The sequence below is a fragment of the Scardinius erythrophthalmus genome (assembly GCF_964197995.2).
Source record: "Scardinius erythrophthalmus genome assembly, chromosome: 14".
Taxonomy (NCBI): domain Eukaryota; kingdom Metazoa; phylum Chordata; class Actinopteri; order Cypriniformes; family Leuciscidae; genus Scardinius; species Scardinius erythrophthalmus.
Window position 1 is genome coordinate 2,294,023 of NC_138234.1, and position 23,333 is coordinate 2,317,355.

The 23,333-nt window shown below is 36.7% G+C and overlaps 3 long non-coding RNA genes across 3 annotated transcripts; all 3 read right to left on the reverse strand.

Annotated features, from left to right (window-relative positions):
• Window positions 1-539: 539 nt before the first annotated feature.
• Window positions 540-6,750, reverse strand: LOC308701495. The gene is made up of 5 exons (XR_014031451.1): window positions 6,613-6,750; window positions 6,239-6,286; window positions 5,911-5,993; window positions 5,196-5,436; window positions 540-2,366 (listed from the first exon to the last, which is right to left on the reverse strand). It is a non-coding gene; the product is annotated as an uncharacterized lncRNA (long non-coding RNA).
• A 1,308-nt stretch (window positions 6,751-8,058) lies between these two features.
• LOC308701861 lies at window positions 8,059-14,183 on the reverse strand. The gene is made up of 4 exons (XR_014031521.1): window positions 14,015-14,183; window positions 13,651-13,698; window positions 10,365-10,585; window positions 8,059-10,064 (listed from the first exon to the last, which is right to left on the reverse strand). It is a non-coding gene; the product is annotated as an uncharacterized lncRNA (long non-coding RNA).
• Window positions 14,184-14,887: 704 nt separating this feature from the next.
• On the reverse strand, window positions 14,888-22,500 carry LOC308701556. The gene is made up of 4 exons (XR_014031472.1): window positions 22,350-22,500; window positions 21,983-22,030; window positions 21,498-21,718; window positions 14,888-16,757 (listed from the first exon to the last, which is right to left on the reverse strand). It is a non-coding gene; the product is annotated as an uncharacterized lncRNA (long non-coding RNA).
• Window positions 22,501-23,333: the final 833 nt, after the last annotated feature.

The following is a 23,333-nucleotide window of genomic DNA, read 5'->3' on the forward strand; positions in this document are numbered from 1 at the left end:
CATGAGAGCTCGTTGGCCGCACGGTTCAGCTCTCCCCGAATGAGAATGGCTTGAAGTGACCTCAGATGCTTCTGACTCCATAGGAGGAGATGGCGGGCAAGTTGCGACATACGGCGGGAATGTAGACCACCTTGTTGGTTGATATACACTACTGTCGCCGTGTTGTCTGAACGGACTACTAAGTGTTGGTCCTTGAGCAACGCCTAGAAACAGTGCAGAGCCAAGCATTGAGATAGTTCAGGATGCGAACCCTGTGTTGCCGGAGTGGCACAAGGGCTGCCTCGACGACTTTCGTGAAGATGCGAGATACAGAGATACAGATTAAAGCCTATAAATTTACTCTAGAAACTAACTCTACAAACATTTGTAAAACAGTGATAGATGGGTCTCTTAACCTTTACGCTGAGGAGAAAATCCAATGCAACTTTGAAGGGACCAAGAGAAACATGATTATGTATTTCTACTCAGCATGACTTTTAGATGTAACTAAAGTAAAATTATAAAAATATTTATTCTTGATGCAAGAAGGAGCAGACAATAAAAATGACAATAAAAGTTTAATACTTGGTGCAGAAAATACAAAAAGAAAGTAAAATTGGAAGCAAATCAGACAGATCTCTCTCTTTATTGACTAACAAGATAATAAAGCATCTCAATCAGCCTCTTCTTCAGCTTCCTGAGCAAGAACAGTTAGTAAAAAAAAAACACTTGAACTTTTAAACATATAGATTATATTAAGCAACATTATATATGCGATATTGCTCTTTGGGAAGGAACTTCATCTTTGAGTTGATGTGAATCTCACAGTTAAAACTGCTGTTCTTAAAGATAAACTATTTAGTGTGACACATTTTGACAATGTTTTGTTTATACTTTCGATCGTTGTGGCCAGGGCTGTAGAGTTCTAGAATCGCTCCCCCGAGAAAATTTGTATTTCTCTGATTTACATATGTGCATTTCAAGCTTTAAATAGTAATAGCTTTAAAATCATGTCAGTGGGCAGTAGATTGTTTGTCAATATCTGCTCTCTCTTCATCTCCATCACTCTTTCTTTTTCTCTCAGTCTCTCTACTATGGTCTGTCTCTTCCCCTCCTAAAGCTGAGCTTTCTCTGATATTCTTTTGATTTTTGTCTGTGTCAGTGAAGAAAGTAAACATAGGCAGTTTTCTTGATTATTTTCGGAATCGTATTTTCGTTATGGTCACTTATCATTTCTATCCTAAAACAGCTGTAAAATATGAAATGTTTAGTTTAGCTATATTTGATCTCACACATCATGACGGTTAACTGAAGGCTAGAACATGCGCTCAGCAGCTTCTGTGAACATAAAGCCTGTCTACTTTAATTTGATTGGTCATCTCAATATTCTGATGTTGATGAGCGGCGACAGACCGCAGAGCTCAGACGAGGAGATCTTGGAGCTGTGCAATATCCTTGCAGCACTAAAGTAGAGTTAATACTATATTAGAGAATTATTTCACAACCTTTGTTATATACACCTCGGAAATACACTGAAGACTGGACCTCGTGACTTCATAACTGACTACAGCCGTGGTTGAGGCTGGTTAAGACAAACTAAGAGGAAAGAGAGGTGGCATCGCACTTGAAAGTGCTGGAACTGAAGATAAGCTACTTAATGTGAATTTTTGTATGACTGTGTAGATTAGATGAATGAGTGAAGCTCTTCCCACATGCAGTGCAGTGATACGGTTTCTCTCCAGTGTGGATCCTCTCGTGTTTTTTCAGATGTTCTGACCGATTGAATCTCTTGTCGCAGTGTGAACACTTGTAAGGTTTCTCTCCAGTGTGAATTCTCTGGTGCTTTTTCAAATCTGCAGCTGTAATGAAAGTCTTCTCACACTCAAAGCACATGTGATTTCTTACACCAGTGTGTATTTTCTGATGAACTTTTAAATCCTGCAGACGTGAAAAACTCTTTCCACACAAAGAACATGAATGTGGTTTCTCCTGTGAATGAACTGTCATGTGGCTCTTTAGGACTGAAGCCCACAAAAATGTTTTACCACATTGATCACATTCATGCAGTTTCTCTCCAGTGTGGATGATCATGTGAGACTTAAGGTGTCCTTGTCGTGCAAAACTCTTTCCACACTGATCACATGTGAACGGTTTCTCACCAGTGTGGATCTTCATGTGTTCCTGAAGGTGTCCATGTTGTGTAAAACTCTTCCCACACTGATCACATGTGAACGGTTTCTCTCCAGTGTGGATCCTCATGTGAATCTTCAGACTCTGTTTGTATGTGAAACTCTTTCCACACTGAGTGCAAGTGAAAGATTTCTGAGATCTTCTTTGATGTTTCTCCACTTCATTCACTTCTTCATTCTCATCCATCGGGCCTGAAACTAAAGTTAAAAAAGTGCTCAGTAAATCAATAAAAGAAAAATGATGTAGTGAAAAATATAAAAATAAAACCCAGATGTAATGGCAGAAAGTACTGAGTTTTGTTCAAACAACTGTTATACAAGATTATGATGATTTTGATCCATCATGTCCCTGGAATTTTCCATGAAAGGGGTGCATTAATGTACTAGACATTATTTTTATTTATTCATTAAAGGCACAAATCTATAGAGCCCCTAATAATTGGATATTATGATGGGAGGAAATAATATTTCAATGCTTTTGTGTTCCCGCAAGAAATTTTTTGATATTCGCAAAACCTCAGAGATATTTGCGAGTAAACGCAAAATTACATGTGGGAAGGCAAACGCTTTTGCGAGGGAGATGTACGGGCGGCCTCAGGCAGTGGTTCAGGCTTTAGTGGCTTTGTCGAATAAAGAAACATTATCAGCATGCTGGTGTAAAACTGTATATTTCTCATCTATTATCACTAGGGCTGCACGATTAATTGAAAAAAAAAATCACAATCTCGATTCAAACATAAATGCGATCTCATTTCTTAATGATGGCAATTCACTTCCGTGTATTTCCCTGCATTCAGATCTCTGCAGAAAAACCAGCCAATTACAATTCCCTTGTTGTACAGCCTACCGAAGTTAATGAAAAGTGTATGATGATAATAATAATATTCAAGTTGTACCGGCAAAAGTGAGTGTTTAGTGCTGTTCGCGAGTGTCACTCACGAGTCACCACAGCAATCAAGCAACTGTGTCTAAAGTGCTGGAAAAGAGAGAGTTAAAAGTTTCTGTCGCAATATTGAGTTCTTCTAAGCTATTTGGGATGCTGAGATGATGGAACTGATCAGGAAGATTATTAATAAAGCAATCTTTAGAGGCAGAAGTGATACGTCTAACTAGGGGTGACCCCGAATAGTCGAAGATTCGATGCTTCGATTGGAGGAGCCTGATTCGACTACCGATCTCACGGTCGAATCTTCGCAGAGGTGTTATGAAACGAGGATCATGCCACTTTGGCTATATGAGGGCGCTCAATGTCTGATTTCACATAGAACTACCGGTTTTCTGTCAATACGTTAATATTCAGCCTATTATGATAATGCTGTATATAAAAATGTGCAAAAAAAGAAGCTTTTAATAAATATTTTTTAACATGCGTGAATAAATCCAAACACCCCGTGACAGATTTAGGTTTCACTTTCGATCTGTGACCGACAGAGGAGCGTCTCGGCGGCAAGGATTTAAATCTTTAACAATGTCTGGGATAAGAAAATCTAAAGTGTGGATGTACACCATCAGAAAGGATATTCTCCAAGGCTGGATTCAGCATCAGGAAAACTATGATCGCACTTCTGCCGGCCAACGTTAACAAGCTAATGTACACAGTAGTACACACTTTATTAAGAAACCATGTGCAGATAAGCAGATGAACCCAGAATATGAATACAATGCGTACCTCCTATAGTAAAGCGTTTTCTTATATTTTAATTGAACTATTTTAGGAGATTAAGTCGTTAAACGTTTCTAACGTTAAGTTATGTATTTTATCCACGCGCACGAAAGACTCCAGCGGACACAGACAGAGTGAAAGACTGGGTTTGTTCTCTCGATCAGGTACGGGTACAAGTGATTTCAAAACTTTTCAGCCGGTTCTAATTTGATTTTTGGACGCTGAGAACATTTTTAGCTAAAAAGACTGCCACTCCAGTTTAGCATTTATTGTTGTTTCTGCAGTTAAAAAGACAAAGTTGAAAATTATGGCTATTATCGTTATTTTAATAATTTCTTTATTTTTATTTTATTTATTGATCTGTCAGGTTTATCTAATCTAACTATTTGTGGCTTGTGTTTTGAATATATGTTCCCCTGCACTTTAGGTATTTTGCACACATTTGCTCCTCATCTTGTGACTTGATTCTGATTTATTTCGTTTTGTATTTCTATTTATTAGAAAGGTATATTCTGTTCTAATTTAATTTAGTAAATTAATTGTTTATTTTTTCGGTGCATCGATGTTGTGCTGTATAAATTCATCTGACACTCATGCACATTTTCATTATGTGTTAAAATTGTAATCTTAGTTCAAATGGAACATTATTATTATGTACAACTGTATACATCATTTAAATAAGCATGATGTATTTATTGTCTAATGCCCAGGTGGTGTAGGATTACAAATGTATTAAATGTTTAATTTAGTTTTTCCACTGCAATAGTATATAAACTGATAAAGTTTAGTAGACTAATTTCAGATGATTATTGAGTCTCCAGCAAGAGTCTCCTTTCCGGCCAGTCCTGTTTTCTCTATTGTGTTTTAAATGAGTCAGATCACTGAGATTCTCACCTTTCGGAGCCCAAATGGCTTTCGGAGCCCCTGGCCCGTTGAATCGTTAGGTTGATTGGATTAGCTGTAGGGGAGACTTTCACCTTTTGTCTAAAAAATCCTGAGCCTGAACTTTCTGTGGCTCAACCAGGACTTTTACCAAGCCCGTTTCAGGCATGAAAATGGGTCAGGGGTGAAAAAGGTGAGAAGGATATTACCCCTTTAGGAGGGTCCGGGGGCATGATCCCCCGGGACAACAAAAAGGAAAATGACTCATTGGAAAAACGATTCATTAAATTGACTCAGAGTCGACTCCTACTTTTGAGAGACAATTACTTTTTTTACGGTGAACTTTCATATATAAAAGTCTGCAGGATGTTTTTGTTCACTTAGATCTATGTTACACACTACATGAAAGGTCATTTTCAAAATAAAGGTGCCCTTTAATGTTCTTCAGCCTCACTAATGAAGAATCAGGAATAAACACCAACCTCTTTGTTCTTCAGTGTGTTTCATTCTGCAGTGTTCTGGATCTCTCATGTTCTCACTGTCCTTCAATAAACTCTGTCTTTGCAGATTTCAGCTCTTCCTGATGGTTTGATGCTCGTCTTCACTTGTAGCTGATGGGAATATTCCAGCATTTATTGGTGAATTGCAGTGGGAGGAGCTTCAATGAAGGAGGAGGAGCTTCACTGAAGGAGGAGGGGCTTCACTGAAGGAGGAGGAGCAGATCTGACAAAATCAAGAAATCACTTATGGCGCGTTTACACCAAATTTACCCGGAACAATTTGTCCCAGGAACTTTTTTACCAGGAACTTTTTTTACCCCAGACCGGTTGCTTATTGCGTTTACACCGCAGTCTAAAGTACCGGGCAGATTATGCAAATTGTCTGGTGACGTTGAACTGCGCGCGACTGCTCCTCTCAGTCTGCAACGGACAGTAATCAGTTTTGAGCGCCTTTTGAGTTTCGAGTTTTAAGTATGGAGGAGATTCAAGCTGTGCTGGTTTTGTGTGTGATGTATTGGTTTACTAACGAGGTAATTAACAAACCGGCAGAAAAGAGACGAGCACTGATACTAAAGCGTATTCAGAAAGCTCGTAATGCATGTGGAATGCAGCGCACAAGTCCCACCCCTGAAAGTTCCGGAACTTTAAAAAAAGTACCACCTCGCCAGCAGGGACTTTCTGAGGGGAAAATATTTACCCGGAACTTCATTTAGACCCTGGTTCCTGCGGTGTATACACACCGAGTACCACCCCAAAGTTCCTGGTTCCTGGGTAAAGTTCCTGCGGTGGAAAAGCACCATTAGTGAGTTAAAAAAAATAGTCCACACACTTTAAGTATTTATGGTCACATTCTAAAAAATTAAGAATAAAAAAAAGAAAAGATTAAAACATAAAAATATATTTACAGGTCTGCAAGAAACAAATGGCGCACCAATTTAGTTAACTCAGCTTTTTTTGTTTATTGTGTTGCATATGAAACATGGTTAATCACAGATTATTGAAATAAAAGCCATTATAAAACTTACCTATATCCTGCAGATATCACAATAGCTGATCGTGTCGTTTGCTCAAATCTGTTGACAATAAAATGAGCTTAATGTGTCAATTTACAGATCTGAAGACATCAGCATAATGAATGAGGAGAAAACAGGATCTATTGACATGAAATAAAGAGGCTTTTCAGCTGCTCTGATAATAGTGATGAGCCACAGACTAGCAATACTCATTCAACAAGAATGTAGAGAATACAAGAATGATACAGTAAAATATAACAACAGTAATATAAATGTAAATATAAAGACAGCCGCTGTCATTATCAACCCTTGTAATTTGTCGATATAATGAATCCGATTCCCTAATAACTTCATAACAACTAAAGTAGTTCGCTATAACATCTTACCGTTTTGTATGGGAAAAGAAACAGACACACGATGAAAACCTTTCTGAAAAGACCCCGTAAAATGTTGAGTAAACTTTATTGTGCAGTTACGAGATTTAACGTGTGAACTGTTTACCTCAAAAGCCTCAGGAGACGCGCGACCGCGAAAGTGGTGACGTCATCACCGCGAGACGAAATAAATGATAGATTATCAAAAACTCATTTTTAAGCATAACTTTTCTCCACTCTACTCTGTGATTTGGAACAAAAAATATATATATTACGTTTAAAAATAAATCTTTATTTTACAGAAACTGGTACAATAACGGTATAATTTTGGTCAGACAGTTATTTAAGAATAATAAATATCTCTTTACTGTGAATTCCTTAATCATTATAAGATCCCTGCAACTACTAAAGAGTTTGCTGTAGTATTTGATGCCATTCCCAGTGGCCTTATTCAACTTTTATCAGGCATGTTTTTTAAAAGTATATTCTGATCACAAAGGCTGCATTTAAAAAAAACACTAATATTGTGAAATTTTATTACAATTAAATAAATAAATAAAAATCCATGTGAATTTATAGTAAAGTCTTATTTGTTCCTGTGACCAAAGCTGAATTTCAGCATCATTACTCCAGTCTTCAGTGTCACATGATCCTTCATAAATCACTCTAATATGATGATTTGATGCTCAAATTTTTTTTTTCAGGATTCTTTGATTAATAGAAAGTTACAAAGAACAGAAATATAAATCTTTTGTAATATTAATCACTACCGTTCAAAAGTTTGGGATCAGTAAGAAATTGTATTTATTTTTTGGCTGGGGAAAGAAATAAAATAAATCAATGGGAAATCAATGAATCCCTAAAATGGGATCATCAACATGTGCAAAACTACTCAAACCCAAAATCGTATCAATTTATTTAGAGATTTCTGTAACTTATCCAACCATACACAGAACAGATCAGACATCCAAGAAATGCATGCTTACTCAAAATGACATTGCACTAAACATGATGCAAGTAGTTTTACATTTTGTTTAGCCAGAAAACTAACATATCTAGCATGAAGTTTTGTTCTAGCATTAGCCTTACCTAAAGTTTTCATAGCCATACTTGCACCTCTAAAATCATTGTCAAGGACACAGCCAAGATAATTAACACTATTTCTGTTTGATATTACACAATCCCCTGCCTTGACACACAGGTTAGAAACCTTGTTCAGTTTACTTTTAGACTCACATAACATGATCCCGTTTTTTACCTAAATGCAATAAGAGTTTATTTTCAGAGAGCCAGTCTCTTACTTTATATAACTCCTCATATCACTTGTATTTTACTAACATCCTTGTCTGAAACCAGTAAAGCAGAGAACAAATTACAGTCACAAACTGCTTGCATATCATTTATGTATAGGAGGAATAAAAGGGGGCCTAAGACACTTCCCTGGGGAACTCCATTATTAATAATCGTTTATTCAGAGAGAAACACATCAATTTCTACACTTTGAATTCTCCCAGTTTAATAAAAGTTCAACCAGGCTATCAGCATACTTGAAAAACACATGACACTTAATTTATCTTACAGTACTGAATGATTCACTGTCGAAAGCTTTTTGGAGATCTATGAGTACCGTTGCACACATTTTACCTCCATCAATCTGCTTCCTTATAAAATCTGTTAAATAAAATACATTTACATTTGATCATTTAGCAGACGCTTTTATCTAAAGCGACTTACAAATGAGGAGAGCAATAGAAGCAATCAAACTAACAACAGGAAAACATTAGAATTAACTAATTGTTTGTTTTTTTCTTGATGCCAGAAGAAGGAGCAGACAATAAAAATGGACAATAAAAGTTTAATACTTGGTGCAGAAAATACAAAAAGAAAGTAAAACTGGAAACAAATAAGACAGATCTCTCTCTTTATTGACTAACAAGATAATAAAGCATCTCAATCAGCCTCTTCTTCAGCTTCCTGAGCAAGAACAGTTAGTAAAAAAAGTAAAAAAAAAAACACTTGTACTTTTAAACATATAGATTATATTAAGCAACATTATATATGCGATATTGCTCTTTGGGAAGAAACTTTATCTTTGAGTTGATGTGAATCTCACAGTTAAATATAAACTATTTAATGTGACAAATGTTGACAATGTTTCTTTTATACTGTCGATGGTTGTGGCCAGGGCTGTAGAGTTCTAGAATCGCCGGTGTCACAGATATGAGGTAGTTCAGGGGGTTCGGGGTCATAAACATAGACTCAACTGATATTCATATACATCAGTTTTCCTGATTATTTTTGTCTGTTGTTTAACATTTCTATCCTAAAATAGCTGTCAAATATGAAATGTTAGTTTAGCTATATTTGATCTCACACTTCATGACCGTCAACTGAAGGCTAGAACATGCGCTCAGCAGCTTCTGTGAACATAAAGCCTGTCTACTTTAATTTGATTGGTCATCTCAATATTCTGATGTTGATGAGCGGCGACAGACCGCAGAGCTCAGACGAGAAGATCTTGGAGCTGTGCAATATCCTTACAGCACTAAAGTAGAGTTAATACTATATTAGGGAATTATTTCACAACCTTTATTATATACACCTCAGAAATATACTGAAGTCTGGAGCTCAGTGACTTCATAACTGGCTACAGCCGTGGTTGAGGCTCGTTTAGACAAACTAATAGGAAAGAGAGGTGGCATCGCACTTGAAAGTGCTGGAACTGAAGATAAGCTACTTAATGTGAGTTTTTGTGTGACTGTATAGATTAGATGATTGAGTGAAGCTCTTCCCACATGCAGTGCAGTCATAAGGTTTCTCTCCAGTGTGGATCCTCTCATGTGATTTCAGGGTTCCTGACTGACTGAATCTCTTGTCGCAGTGTGAACACTTGTAAGGTTTCTCTCCAGTGTGAATTCTCTGGTGCTTTTTCAAAACTTCAGCTGTAATATAACACTTCCCACACTCAAAGCACACATGATTTCTTACACCAGTGTGTATTTTCTGATGTTCTTTTAAATCCTGCAGACGTGAAAAACTCTTTCCACACAAAGAACATGAATGTGGCTTCTCCTGTGAATGAACTGGCATGTGTCTCCTCAGGTTTGAAGCCCACAAAAATGTTTTACCACATTGATCACATTCATGCAGTTTCTCTCTAGTGTGGATCTTCATGTGTTCCTGAAGGGTTCCATGTTGTGTAAAACTCTTCCCACACTGATCACATGTGAATGGTTTCTCTCCAGTGTGGATCCTCAAGTGTTCCTGAAGGTGTCCTTGACGTGCAAAACTCTTCCCACACTGATCACATGTGAACGGTTTCTCTCCAGTGTGGATCCTCATGTGAACCTTCAGACTCTGTTTGCTTGTGAAACTCTTTCCACACTGAGTGCAAGTGAAAGATTTCTGAGATCTTCTTTGATGTTTCTCCACTTCATTCACTTCTTCATTCTCATCCATCGGGCCTGAAATTAAAGTGAAAAAGTGCTCAGTAAATCAATAAAAGACTAATTATGTAGTGGAAAAAAAAATCACAAGTAAAATAAACAGAAAAAAATGCTCAGATAATACTAATATTGACTTACGGATAACAAACATCCTTGTTAAAAAAAATAAATAATTGCACCCGGTTCATATTATTTGCTGCTTTAATTCTAATTCACAACTAGATTTTTCCTACTATAACAGAGCTAAAACTGATGAACTGCTTTATAACCTTAATGTTCTTCAGCCTCACTAATGAAGAATCAGGAATAAACACCAACCTCTTTGTTCTTCAGTGTGTTTCATTCTGCAGTGTTCTGGATCTCTCATGTTCTCACTGTCCTTCAATAAACTCTGTCTTTGCAGATTTCAGCTCTTCCTGATGGTTTGATGCTCGTCTTCACTTGTAGCTGATGGGAATATTCCAGCATTTATTGGTGAATTGCAGTGGGAGGAGCTTCACTGAAGGAGGAGGAGCTTCACTGAAGGAGGAGGAGCTTTACTGAAGGAGTCAAGTCAAGTCAAGTCAAGTCAAGTTTATTTATATAGCGCTTTTCACAACATAGGTTGTATCAAAGCAGCTTCACAGTAATAAATTAAAACAATACATCAATGTTTGTTTCTAGTGGAACGTCCATGTTTGGTAATGCTGATCAATAGTATCGTTGATTGATTAGTTAAATTAAATATCCCCAAATATCCCCAACTGAGCAAGCCAAAGGCAACAGTGGCAAGGAACCGAAAAACTCCATCAGGTGACCTAATGGAGAAAAAAAAACCTTGGGAGAACCCAGGGTCAGTCGGGGGCCAGTTCTCCTCTGGCGTTTATGAACTAGAGGTCGGATTTAACTGTAAGATTAAAAGTATTATATGAATGCCTGGCTGAAGAGATGCGTCTTTAATCTAGTTTTAAACTGGGAGAGTGAGTCTGAGCAACGAACAGTATCAGGAAGGCTATTCCAGAGTTTTGGAGCTAAATGTGAAAATGCTCTCCCTCCTTTGGTTGATCTGGATATCCTAGGTATGACCAAAAGCCTTGAATTTAGTGACCTTAAAGAGCGCGATGGATTATAGGGCGATAGAAGATCGGTTAAATAGACTGGAGCTAAGCCGTTTAGGGCTTTATAAGTCAGTAGCAATACCTTGTAATTAATACAGAACTTTATAAGTAACCAATGTAGTGATGATAAAATTGGTGTTATATGATGATATTTTCTTGATCTAGTTAGAACTCTAGCGGCAGCATTTTGGACTAACTGTAGCTTGTTTATTGAGGATGCAGGACAACCAGCTAATAAAGCATTACAGTAATCTAGTCTCGAGGTCATGAATGCATGAACTAATTTTTCTGCATCAGAAACTGATAGCATATTACGTAGCTTAGCAATGTTTCTAAGGTGGAAAAAGGCCGTTTTTGTAACATATGAAATATGATTTTCAAAAGACAGGTTGCAGTCTAGTATAACACCCAGGTCTTTTACTGTAGAGGATGAAGTAACAGGACATCCTACTATGTTAAAGTTGTATTGTGAGAGGTTTTGTGGGCGTTTTTTTGAACCGATAAGTATTACCTCTGTCTTATCTGGATTTAATAAAAGAAAACTGCGCGTCATCCAATCTTTTATATCTTTAACACACTCTGTCAATTTGGATAATTTAGCGTTTTCATCTGGCCGTGATGAAATATAGATTTGAGTGTCATCAGCATAACAATGGAAACTAATTCCATGTTTCCTTATAATATTTCCAAGTGGCAGCATATATATTGAGAATAATAGAGGGCCTAACACAGATCCCTGTGGCACTCCATAGTTTACTGGAGTTATGATCGATTTTTCTCCATTTAAATAGACAAAATGGTAGCGGTCAGATAGGTATGATCTGAACCAGCTTAATGCTTGTCCTTGAACACCAGTATAATTTTGTAGTCGATCTAAGAGTATTGTATGATCTATAGTATCGAACGCAGCACTAAGATCAAGTAAAACTAGTATTGAGATACAGCCTTGGTCAGAAGCTAAAAGTAAATCATTTGTGATTTAAACGAGCGCAGTTTCAGTGCTATGATGCGGCCTGAACCCAGACTGAAACTTTTCATAGATGTAATTTTCTTGCAAGAAAGAGCCCAGTTGAGAGGACACAACTTTTTCTAGTATTTTAGACATAAAAGGTAGATTTGAAATGGGTCTATAATTTACTAGATTATTCGGATCTAATTGTGGTTTCTTAATGAGAGGTTTTATAACTGGCAGTTTAAATATTCTTGGAACATGACCTAAACATAAAGATGAGTTAATAATATTGAGGAGAAGCTCTTCCACTACAGGTAACACTTCTTTCAATAATTTAGTTGGTATAGGATCTAGTAAACATGTTGTTGTTTTAGATGAAGTGATAAGTTTATTTAACTCTCTTTGTTCTATAGTTGTAAAGCACTGTAATTGTTCTTGCGGGGTGATAATTGAGGCTGAATTATAAGGCGCGATTGAGGATTGAACGTTTACAATTGTGGTTCTGATGTTTTCTATTTTCTCAGTGAAGAACTTCATGAAATCATTACTACTAAACTGTAATGGAATATTTTGTTCAGGAGACATCTGTTTATTTGTTAGTCTAGCCACGGTGTTAAATAAGAACCTAGGATTGTTATGGTTGTTTTCTATTAGTTTGCGGAGGTGCTCAGCCCTGGCCTCTTTTAGGGCCTTTTTATAACGTGACATACTGTCTTTCCATGCGATTCTAAAGACCTCTAAGTTAGTTTTTTTCCATTTATGCTCTAAATTACAGGTTTCTCTCTTTAGAACATGCGTAGTATTGTTGTACCATGGTGCTTTACTTTTCTCTGACCTTTTTTAATCTAATGGGTGCAACAATATCCAATGTTCCAGAGAGAATGGTGCTCATAGTGCTGGTTAGTTCCTCTAGTTCATCTGTTTGTTTGGGTTCACTGAGCAGCTGAGACAGATCAGATAAGCTATTTGAAAAATGATCTATGGTGGATGGAAGGATTGTTCTGCCTAATCGATAACGCGGCGCAGCATGATTTATTACAGGAGTACGTAATATGCAAGTTACCATGTAATGGTCAGTGACATCGTCACTTTGTGGAATGATATCTATATCGGTTGGATCGGTTCCATGTGATATAATTAAATCGAGTGTATGATTAAAACGATGAGTTGGTCCGGTAACGTTTTGCTTGACCCCAAAGGAGTTTAATAAATCTGTAAACGCAGCCCCTAGCGCATCATTTGAATTATCTACGTGGATATTAAAGTCTCCAACAATTAATACTTTATCGAAATTAACTATTAGGTCTGAGAGAAAATCTGCAAACTCTTTTAGGAAATCAGCGTAAGGCCCAGGCGATCTATATACGGTAGCCTAGCCTAACACATTGTAAAAAAATTAAGAATAAAAAAAGATTAAAACATAAAAATATATTTACAGATTTGCAAGAAACAAATGGCGCACCAACTGAGTTAACTCAACTTGTTTGTTTACCGTGTTGCACATGAAACATGGTTCAAAACAGATTATTGAAATAAAAGGCATTATAAAACTTACCTATATCTTGCAGATGTCACAATAGCTGATCGTGTCGATTGCTCAAATCTGTTGACAATAAAATGAGCTTAATGTGTGAATTTACAGATCTGAAGACATCAGCATAATGAATAAGGAGAGAACAGGATCTATTGACATGAAATAAAGAGGCTTTTCAGCTGCTCTGATATGAGCCATAGACTATCAATACTCATTTAACAAGAATATAGAGAATACAAGAATGATACAGTAATATATAACAACAGTAATATAAATGTAAATATAAAGGAAGCCGCTGATGACATTATCAACCCTTGTAATTTGTCCACATGAATCCGATTCCCTAATAACTTCATAACAACAAAGTAGTTCGCTAACATCTTACCGTTTTGTATGGGAAAAGAAAGACACACGATGAAAACTTTTCTGAAAAGACCCCGTAAAATGCTGCGTAAACTTTAGTGCAGTTACGAGATTTAACGTGTGAACTGTTTACCTCAGGAGACGCGCGACCGCGAAAGTGGTGACGTCATCACCGCGAGACGAAATAAATAATAGATGATCAAAAACTCATTTTTAAGCATAACTTTTCTCCACTCAACTCTGTGATTTGGAACAAAAAAATAAAATATTACGTTTAAAAATAAATCTTTATTTTACAGAAACTGGTACAATAACGGTATAATTTTGGTCAGACAGTTATTTAAGAATAATGAACATCTCTTTACTGTGAATCCCTTAATCATTATAAGATCCCTGTAACTACTAAAGAGTTTGCTGTAGTATTTGATGCCATTCCCAGTGGCCTTATTCAACCTTTATCAGGCATGTTTTTAAAACCTTACCTAAAGTTTTCATAGCCATACTTGCACCACTTAAATCATTGTCAAGGACACAACCAAGATAATTAACACTATTTCTGTTTGATATTACACAATCCCCTACCTTGACACACAGGTTAGGAACCTTGTTCAGTTTACTTTTAGACTCACATAACATGATCCCGTTTTTTACCTAAATGCAATAAGAGTTTATTTTCAGAGAGCCAGTCTCTTACTTTATATAACTCCTCATATCACTTGTATTTTACTGACATCCTTGTCTGAAACCAGTAAAGCAGAGAACAAATTACAGTCACAAACTGCTTGCATATCATTTATGTATAGGAGGAATAAAAGGGGGCCTAAGACACTTCTCTGGGGAACTCCATTATTAATAATCGTTTATTCAGAGAGAAACCCATCAATTTCTACACTTTGAATTCTCCCAGTTTAATAAAAGTTCAACCAGGCTATCAGCATACTTGAAAAACACAGACACTTAATTTATCTTACAGTACTGAATGATTCAATGTCAAAAGCTTTTTGGAGATCTAAGAGTACCATTGCACACATTTTACCTCCATCAATCTGCTTCCTTATAAAATCTGTTAAATACAATACATTTACATTTGATCATTTAGCAGAAGCTTTTATCTAAAGTGACTTACAAATGCAGAGAGCAATAGAAGCAATCAAACTAACAGCAGGAAAACATAAGAATTAACAATTTTATTTTTTCTTGATGCAAGAAGAAGGAGCAGACAATAAAAATGGACAATAAAAGTTTAATACTTGGTGCACAAAATACAAAAAGAAAGTAAAACTGGAAACAAATAAGACAGATCTCTCTCTTTATTGACTAACAAGATAATAAAGCATCTCAATCAGCCTCTTCTTCAGCTTCCTGAGCAAGAACAGCTAGTAAAAAATGTTAAAAAAACACTTGTACTTTTAAACATATAGATTATATTAAGCAACATGATATATGAGATATCGCTCTTTGGGGAGAAACTTTATCTTTGAGTTGATGTGAATCTCACAGTTAATTATAAACTATTTAATGTGACAAATGTGACAATGTTTCTTTTATACTGTCGATGGTTGTGGCCAGGGCTGTAGAGTTCTAGAATCGCCGGTGTCCCAGATATGAGGTAGTTCAGGGGGTTCGGGGTCATAAACATAAGCTCAACTGATATTCATATACATCAGTTTTCCTGATTATTTTTGTCTGTTGTTTAACATTTCTATCCTAAAATAGCTGTCAAATATGAAATGTTTAGTTTAGCTATATTTGATCTCACACTTCATGACCGTTAACTGAAGGCTAGAACATGCGCTCAGCAGCTTCTGTGAACATAAAGCCTGTCTACTTTAATTTGATTGGTCATCTCAATATTCTGATGTTGATGAGCGGCGACAGACCGCAGAGCTTAGACGAGAAGATCTTGGTGCTGTGCAATATCCTTGCAGCATTAAAGTAGAGTTAATACTATATTAGAGAATTATTCCACAACCTTTATTATATACACCTCGGAAATATACTGAAGTCTGGACCTCGGTGACTTCATAACTGGCTACAGCCGTGGTCGAGGCTCGTTTAGACAAACTAATAGGAAAGAGAGGTGGCATCGCACTTGAAAGTGCTGGAACTGAAGATAAGCTACTTAATGTGAGTTTTTGTATGACTGTGTAGATTAGATAATTGAGTGAAGCTCTTCCCACATGCAGTGCAGTGATACGGTTTCTCTCCTGTGTGGATCCTCTCGTGTGTTTTCAGGGTTCCTGACCGATTGAATCTCTTGTCGCAGTGTGAACACTTGTAAGGTTTCTCTCCAGTGTGAATTCTCTGGTGCTGTTTCAACTCTTCAGCTGTGATAAAAGTCTTCTCACACTCAAAGCACATATGATTTCTTACACCAGTGTGTATTTTCTGATGTCCTTGTAAATCCTGCAGACGTGAAAAACTCTTTCCACACAAAGAACATGAATGTAGTTTCTCCTGTGAATGAACTGGCATGTGTCTCCTCAGGACTGAAGCCCACAAAAATGTTTTACCACATTGATCACATTCATGCAGTTTCTCTCTAGTGTGGATGTTCATATGTTCCTGAAGGTGTCCTTGTTGTGTAAAACTCTTCCCGCACTGATCACATGTGAACGGTTTCTCTCCAGTGTGGATCCTCATGTGAATCTTCAGACTCTGTTTGTATGGGAAACTCTTTCCACACTGAGTGCAAGTGAAAGATTTCTGAGATCTTCTTTGATGTTTCTCCACTTCATTCACTTCTTCATTCTCATCCATCGGGCCTGAAATTAAAGTTAAAAAGTGCTCAGTAAATCAATAAAAGAACAATTATGTAGTGAAAAACTAGATCACTAGTGGACGTGCTAAACACTGGTGTAAACAGGGTCTAAAACAATTTGAGCTTGTCCACTTTTGACCACTTCCAGAGGTAGTCGAAAACACATTCAACCGGATTGCTTTGGTAGTGTAGACGCTCATGTGGTCGAGTGTGTTCAAACAGACACAAATGGGTAAACATTATGGGAAGCGCTGTAGCCACCATATAATTCACAACTAGATTGTTCCTAGTCACGGATCACTAATGGCCCTTGTGGTAAGAAAGAGGGGGTTGGAGCAGGAAAGCAAACGTCTTTGTTCATTTGCAACCCTAAAGAACGCAAAAACAATGAAATACAGTTTTTCCATCACCATGTCCCTTTAGGGGCTCTGAGTAAATCACATTGTTGTAGTGAGAACTATTAAATATTTGATAAACTATGCAACTACCTAAAATATTAACATTTTAAAAATACGCAATAATGCTATAATTTTAAAGGAACCGTATGTAAGAAATGTATTTCAATTAATCATAAAATGGCCCTGATATGTCACTAGACATTAAGAAATCATGTTCATTTCAAATACTTATATCACTGACAACAGTAGTCCGGCCAGGATATTGTCATTTAAAAAGTGAAGTTGCAGCCCTCAACTGATGTTGATGTTGTCATGTTGTGTTTTGGCCTGAAGCCCCACCTTCCACCTATCTACCAATCACGAAGTCAGTAGTGTTTCGGCCTCCGTGTTGCCAGCTCAGCTCTAGTTAGCACAGCTGCAGCTACAGACGTTCCTGCTGGATCCTGCAGCCTATCAGGCAACCTCGAGTCGGGGGGAGGGGGAGGGGGAGGGGATACACCGCTCTACAGTAATTTGAAAGTGATTACAGTACCAGTTTTGGCCACAATCTTACATACGGCTCCTTTAACACGCCCTGTTTTTACACAAACTAAACCAGGGGCGTCGCTAGACACCTTTTACTGGGGCACGTGCCCCAGTATAAATCTGCTGTGCCCCAGTAAATCTGAAGTTTGAGTTTAACAAATTATTTTATTTGTCAGTGTATTTAATAGAAATTATATTATAGGGTAATAGAAATTCTCTATTTGCAACGCAGTAATAAAACAATCAACGCTTGTAAAAGCAACGCAGTTTAACCGAAAACAGAAACTGAACCGCGCGACAGAAATCCATGTCCGCGCGCGTCTGTTTCCAAGCAACTGCAGTGCAGCGCGCACATATTTGAACACACTGAAGTCCGGTCAGGTGTTGGCACGCTATTAAGGTAAGTTAGGCTATGAAAACATGAGGAAACAAAAGTTTGTAAATAATACAAATAATCTTATTTTTATTCATTATTGGCTTCTGTTGATGGACATCAGAATTTTTTTTGTACGAAGCAGGGACAGGGAAGCAGAAAGGAGAGATGATGAGTTTGAGGGAGGTAAGACTTGATAAACAATTTACATCATCAGACATCAGATGCAAAAGCATCAAGCCTCAGAAAAACTCATATGAAAAACCTCTGCCAAGAAATGGAATTGCACTTTACTATAGGCAAAAAAACTTTTATACAGAAAAAGAGTGCACTAGTCTCGCATTAGCCTACAACGAATGAGAGAAAGTGCAACGAGCATTATGGCGGAATAAGTCCCGTATTTTGTTCCGATCAGACTGTAAAAGAAGACGGACGACGCCGTAGCCTACTCTCTTCCATTGAAGAAAAGTGAGGCCGCCAAAGTCTCCGATTCTGCGCAGTAGTGAGCGTGAAGTGAGAAACTTAGTTTTGAGAAAGAAATAATTTTTACCCCCTTGAATTTCTGTTTACATACATTCTGTTTACATGCATACATACATACATACATACACACACACACACCAGTGATGCGCGGGTCAATGTATAAACAACCCACACCCGACCGACGTTTTCAACTAACCCGCCCGCAACTCGGACCGCAAAAAGAAAAGTAGAAAATATTGTACCCGACCCGCTTCCTGACCCGCATTTTTGGACAGAGCGCAGAGCGGCATTTTTAAAAGGACGGAGCGTCGCCCTGTTTCCCGCTCCAATTTCGCTCCGCGCACACCACGATTCTGAAGCATGCTCAGTCAAGCCTGACTCAGTCTACTGTTGATGACTGCAAGATGGATTCTATTTTAAGTCAAAACTCGGCTCAATAATGGAGTTCAAAAAGTAGGCTACTTCAAAAAGGAAAATAAAAAGTCACAGGTGTAGGCTACTATAATATAAAACTAACTATAATGTGGTAGAAGAAAACGAATGTGGAGACATCATTCCAGTCAGTAAAGATTAATTTTGGAATCTAAAAAGACATATCTCTCGTAAACATGCAGTGTTATGTGAACACGCTGGGAAGAAAGCAAAAGGTTAGCAAATTGAATATGGTAACCTGTAACAAAATAAATTAAATAAAGCGTAATATTCAAACAATTGATACAAGCCCATTTAAATTTTAATCCTGCGCGCTGCGCAAAAGTTCAGTTATAAGAATGTTGGCCTAATAGTTAGGCTAATTTAGCCTACTTTTAAAACGTTAATGTATATTTTTTCATATAAATAAATTATATTTATATAAATTTTATTTATATTATTAGGCCCATTTATTCGTTTTATTTTACAGCAGTTTGTGTGTACAATGGATACGCCCATTTAAATTTTAATCGTGCGTTGCGCAAAAGTTCACTTAGCCTATCAAAATTCTGGCCTAATAGTAGGCTAAATTTACTTTTAAAATTTTTATGTAGGCTATATTTTTGTTTATATAATTGTTATTTATATTATTAGGCCCATTTATTCGTTTAATTTTACAGGACTTTGTGTACGTAGGCTATATTCCTTCTTACATAGGTCTAATTTGTAATTTGAAATAAAACATTTCTATTTGAAAAATGTTGTTGTTGCTCATTAGTTCTTTAGGAGGTAAGGCTGTGGTCTAAGCTAAAAGTTAGGCTATATACATGTAGATTTTTTTCTTTTTTTTTTCCGTTTTTTGGAGCGAGCGGGGGGCGATTTGAGTGGAGCGCGGAGCAAACTGCGTTGAGCGCAGAGCGATGATGAGCGGAGCGGCCTGATGTAGCTTTGAGCGGAGGAGCGAACATTTCCGTGAGCAATGATGAGCGGAGATTCTCACCACTCCACTCCGCTCATATGCTCTCTTGTACTATATAAATTACAAAGGTTTAATTGGCATCTTTATTTCAAACGACCCGACCGACCACGACCCGAATATCATTAAAAATAGTTTTGGATGACTCGTAACCGCGGGTAACCGCAGGCACCCGCTCATTTCGGATCAACCCGCGCATCACTGACACACACACACACACACACACACACACACACACACACACACACACACACACACACACACAGTGCTTTAGAAATAGAGTTGAGTTTCTGACTTGCCATTTTTGCATATTCAGTGTGTGTGTGTGTGTGTGTGTGTGTGTGTGTAGATCCGTATATATTTATATACATATATGAGCTACAATATATTGTTTCACAGCAGCTTTACAATAGTAACAAATTAAAAAATCGCCTGAAAAGCAGCTTGGCCAACAAGCCAATAGTGTCAATATTTAGTTAATAGTCACTTCAGTGTTGATTCAGTTCAGTTCAATAACTGTAACATTAATCAAACATCCTGTATAATATATACAGTGTTTTTGGGCACATACATGTACATGTGACAAACTCCCATACACTCCACTGCACACTGAACAAGCAAAAGACACAAGATAGTAGTGTTTTACATAATTCATATCTGTGTGTATGTGGGCTAATCATTTTATGTTTGTGTGTAGAGTTACTACGCAAAAACAAAATTTTTGGAAGAGTTAAAATAGTTTTGAATGTTGACAATACACATTAACATTTTGTAGTGTGGATCATTCATTGCAACATTTATCCTTTGTTTAAGAATCTGTTATCTGCTTTATAAATAATTTATGCTATGCTGCCCACTAACATTCTTTTAAAGCTATTGTTATCCAATTTTTTGCCTTTCAAACACCTTAAAATACACATATGTAGGTCTGAGAAATCCAAATTTTCTCAGGGGAGCATGCCCCCGAACCCCCCTAAGTTACCCAACTACCCAGCCTGGTGTTTTTAAAAAAAACGCCCCTGTCTGCAGCACTGTATAGCACAGAAAATACACACAATGTTGTGTTCTGTACTACTGTCTTTGATTGTTTGTGATAACAATGAATAATTTTTTCAGATATGAAATTTAGATTTAATTGACCTATCGGTAACCTCCTTAGTTACTTTTGCTATCTCAGACAAAAATGGGGGACCTGTGCCCCAGTAGAGCTTTATGTCTAGCAACGCCCCTGAACTAAACCACGTGTAGCAAAGTCTATTTATTTGATAATTTTTTTTTTTAAATGTTGGTGTTTTAGCAAGATAATAACAATATTTTGGAATGTGCAAAAACTGTATTAAGACATATCCATAATTTTGGTAACATGGTTGCAGTAATTGTGAACCAGATGTAAAATAAACAGAAATAAATGCTCAGATAATACTAATATTGACTATGACCCGGTTCATATTATTTGCTGCTTTAATTATAATTCACAACTAGATTTGTCCTACTAGAACAGATCTAAATCTGATGAACTGCTTCATAACCTTAATGTTCTTCAGCCTCACTAATGAAGAATCAGGAATAAACACCAACCTCTTTGTTCTTCAGTGTGTTTCATTCTGCAGTGTTCTGGATCTCTCATGTTCTCACTGTCCTTCAATAAACTCTGTCTTTGCAGATTTCAGCTCTTCCTGATGGTTTGATGCTCGTCTTCACTTGTAGCTGATGGGAATATTCCAGCATTTATTGGTGAATTGCAGTGGGAGGAGCTTCAATTAAGGAGGAGGGGCTTCACTGAAGGAGGAGGAGCTTCACTGAACGGGGAGGAGCAGATCCAACAAAATCAAGAAGAAATCACTTACTGAGTTAAAAAAAATAGTCCACACACTTTAAGTATTTATGGTCACATTGTAAAAAAATTAAGAATAAAAAAAGATTAAACCATAAAAATATATTAACAGATTTGCAAGAAACAAATGGCACAGCAATTGAGTTAACTCAACTTGTTTGTTTACTGTGTTGCATATGAAACATGGTTCATCACAGATTATTGAAATAAAAGCCATTATAAAACTTACCTATATCTTGCAGATGTCACAATAGCCGATCGTGTCGTTTGCTCAAATCTGTTGACAATAAAATGAACTTAATGTGTCAATTTACAGATCTGAAGACATCAGCATAATGAATGAGGAGAAAACAGGATCTATTGACATGAAATAAGAGGCTTTTCAGCTGCTCTGATAATAGTGATGAGCCATAGACTATCAATACTCATTCAACAAGAATATAGAGAATACAAGAATGAACAAGTAATATATAACAACAGTAATATAAATGTAAATATAAAGACAGCCGCTGATAACATTATCAACCCTTAATTTGTCCACATGAATCCGATTCCCTAATAACTTCATAACAAAGTAGTTCGCTATAACATCTTACCGTTTTATATGGGAAAAGAAAGACACACGATGAAAACTTTTCTGAAAAGACCGCGTAAAATGTTGAGTAAACTTTATAGTGCAGTTACGAGATTTAACGTGTGAACTGTTTACCTCAAAAGACTCAGGGGACGCGCGACCGCGAAAGTGGTGACGTCATCACCGCGAGACGAAATAAGATTATCAAAAACTCATTTTTAAGCATAACTTTTCTCCACTCAACTTTGTGATTTGGAACAAAAAATATATATTACGTTTAAAAATAAATCTTTATTTTACAGAAACTGGTACAATAACGGTATAATTTTGGTCAGTTATTTAAGAATAATGAACATCTCTTTACTGTGAATTCCTTAATCATTATAAGATCCCTGCAACTACTAAAGAGTTTGCTGTAGTATTTGATGCCATTCCCAGTGGCCTTATTCAACTTTTATCAGGCATGTTTTTTAAAAGTATATTCTGATCACAAAGGCTGCATTTAAAAAAAACACTAATATTGTGAAATTTTATTACAATTAAATAAATAAATAAAAATCCATGTGAATTTATAGTAAAGTCTTATTTGTTCCTGTGACCAAAGCTGAATTTCAGCATCATTACTCCAGTCTTCAGTGTCACATGATCCTTCAGAAATCATTCTAATATGATGATTTGATGCTCAATTTTTTTTTTCAGGATTCTTTGATTAATAGAAAGTTACAAAGAACAGAAATCTTTTGTAATATTAATCACTACCGTTCAAAAGTTTGGGATCAGTAAGAAATTGTATTTATGTTTTGGCTGGGGAAAGAAATAAAATAAATCAATGGGAAATCAATGAATCCCTAAAATGGGATCATCAACTTGTGAAAAACTACTCAAACCCAAAATCGTATCAATTTATTTAGAGATTTCTGTAACTTATCCAACCATACACAGAACAGATCAGACATCCAAGAAATGCATGCTTACTCAAAATGACATTGCACTAAACATGATGCAA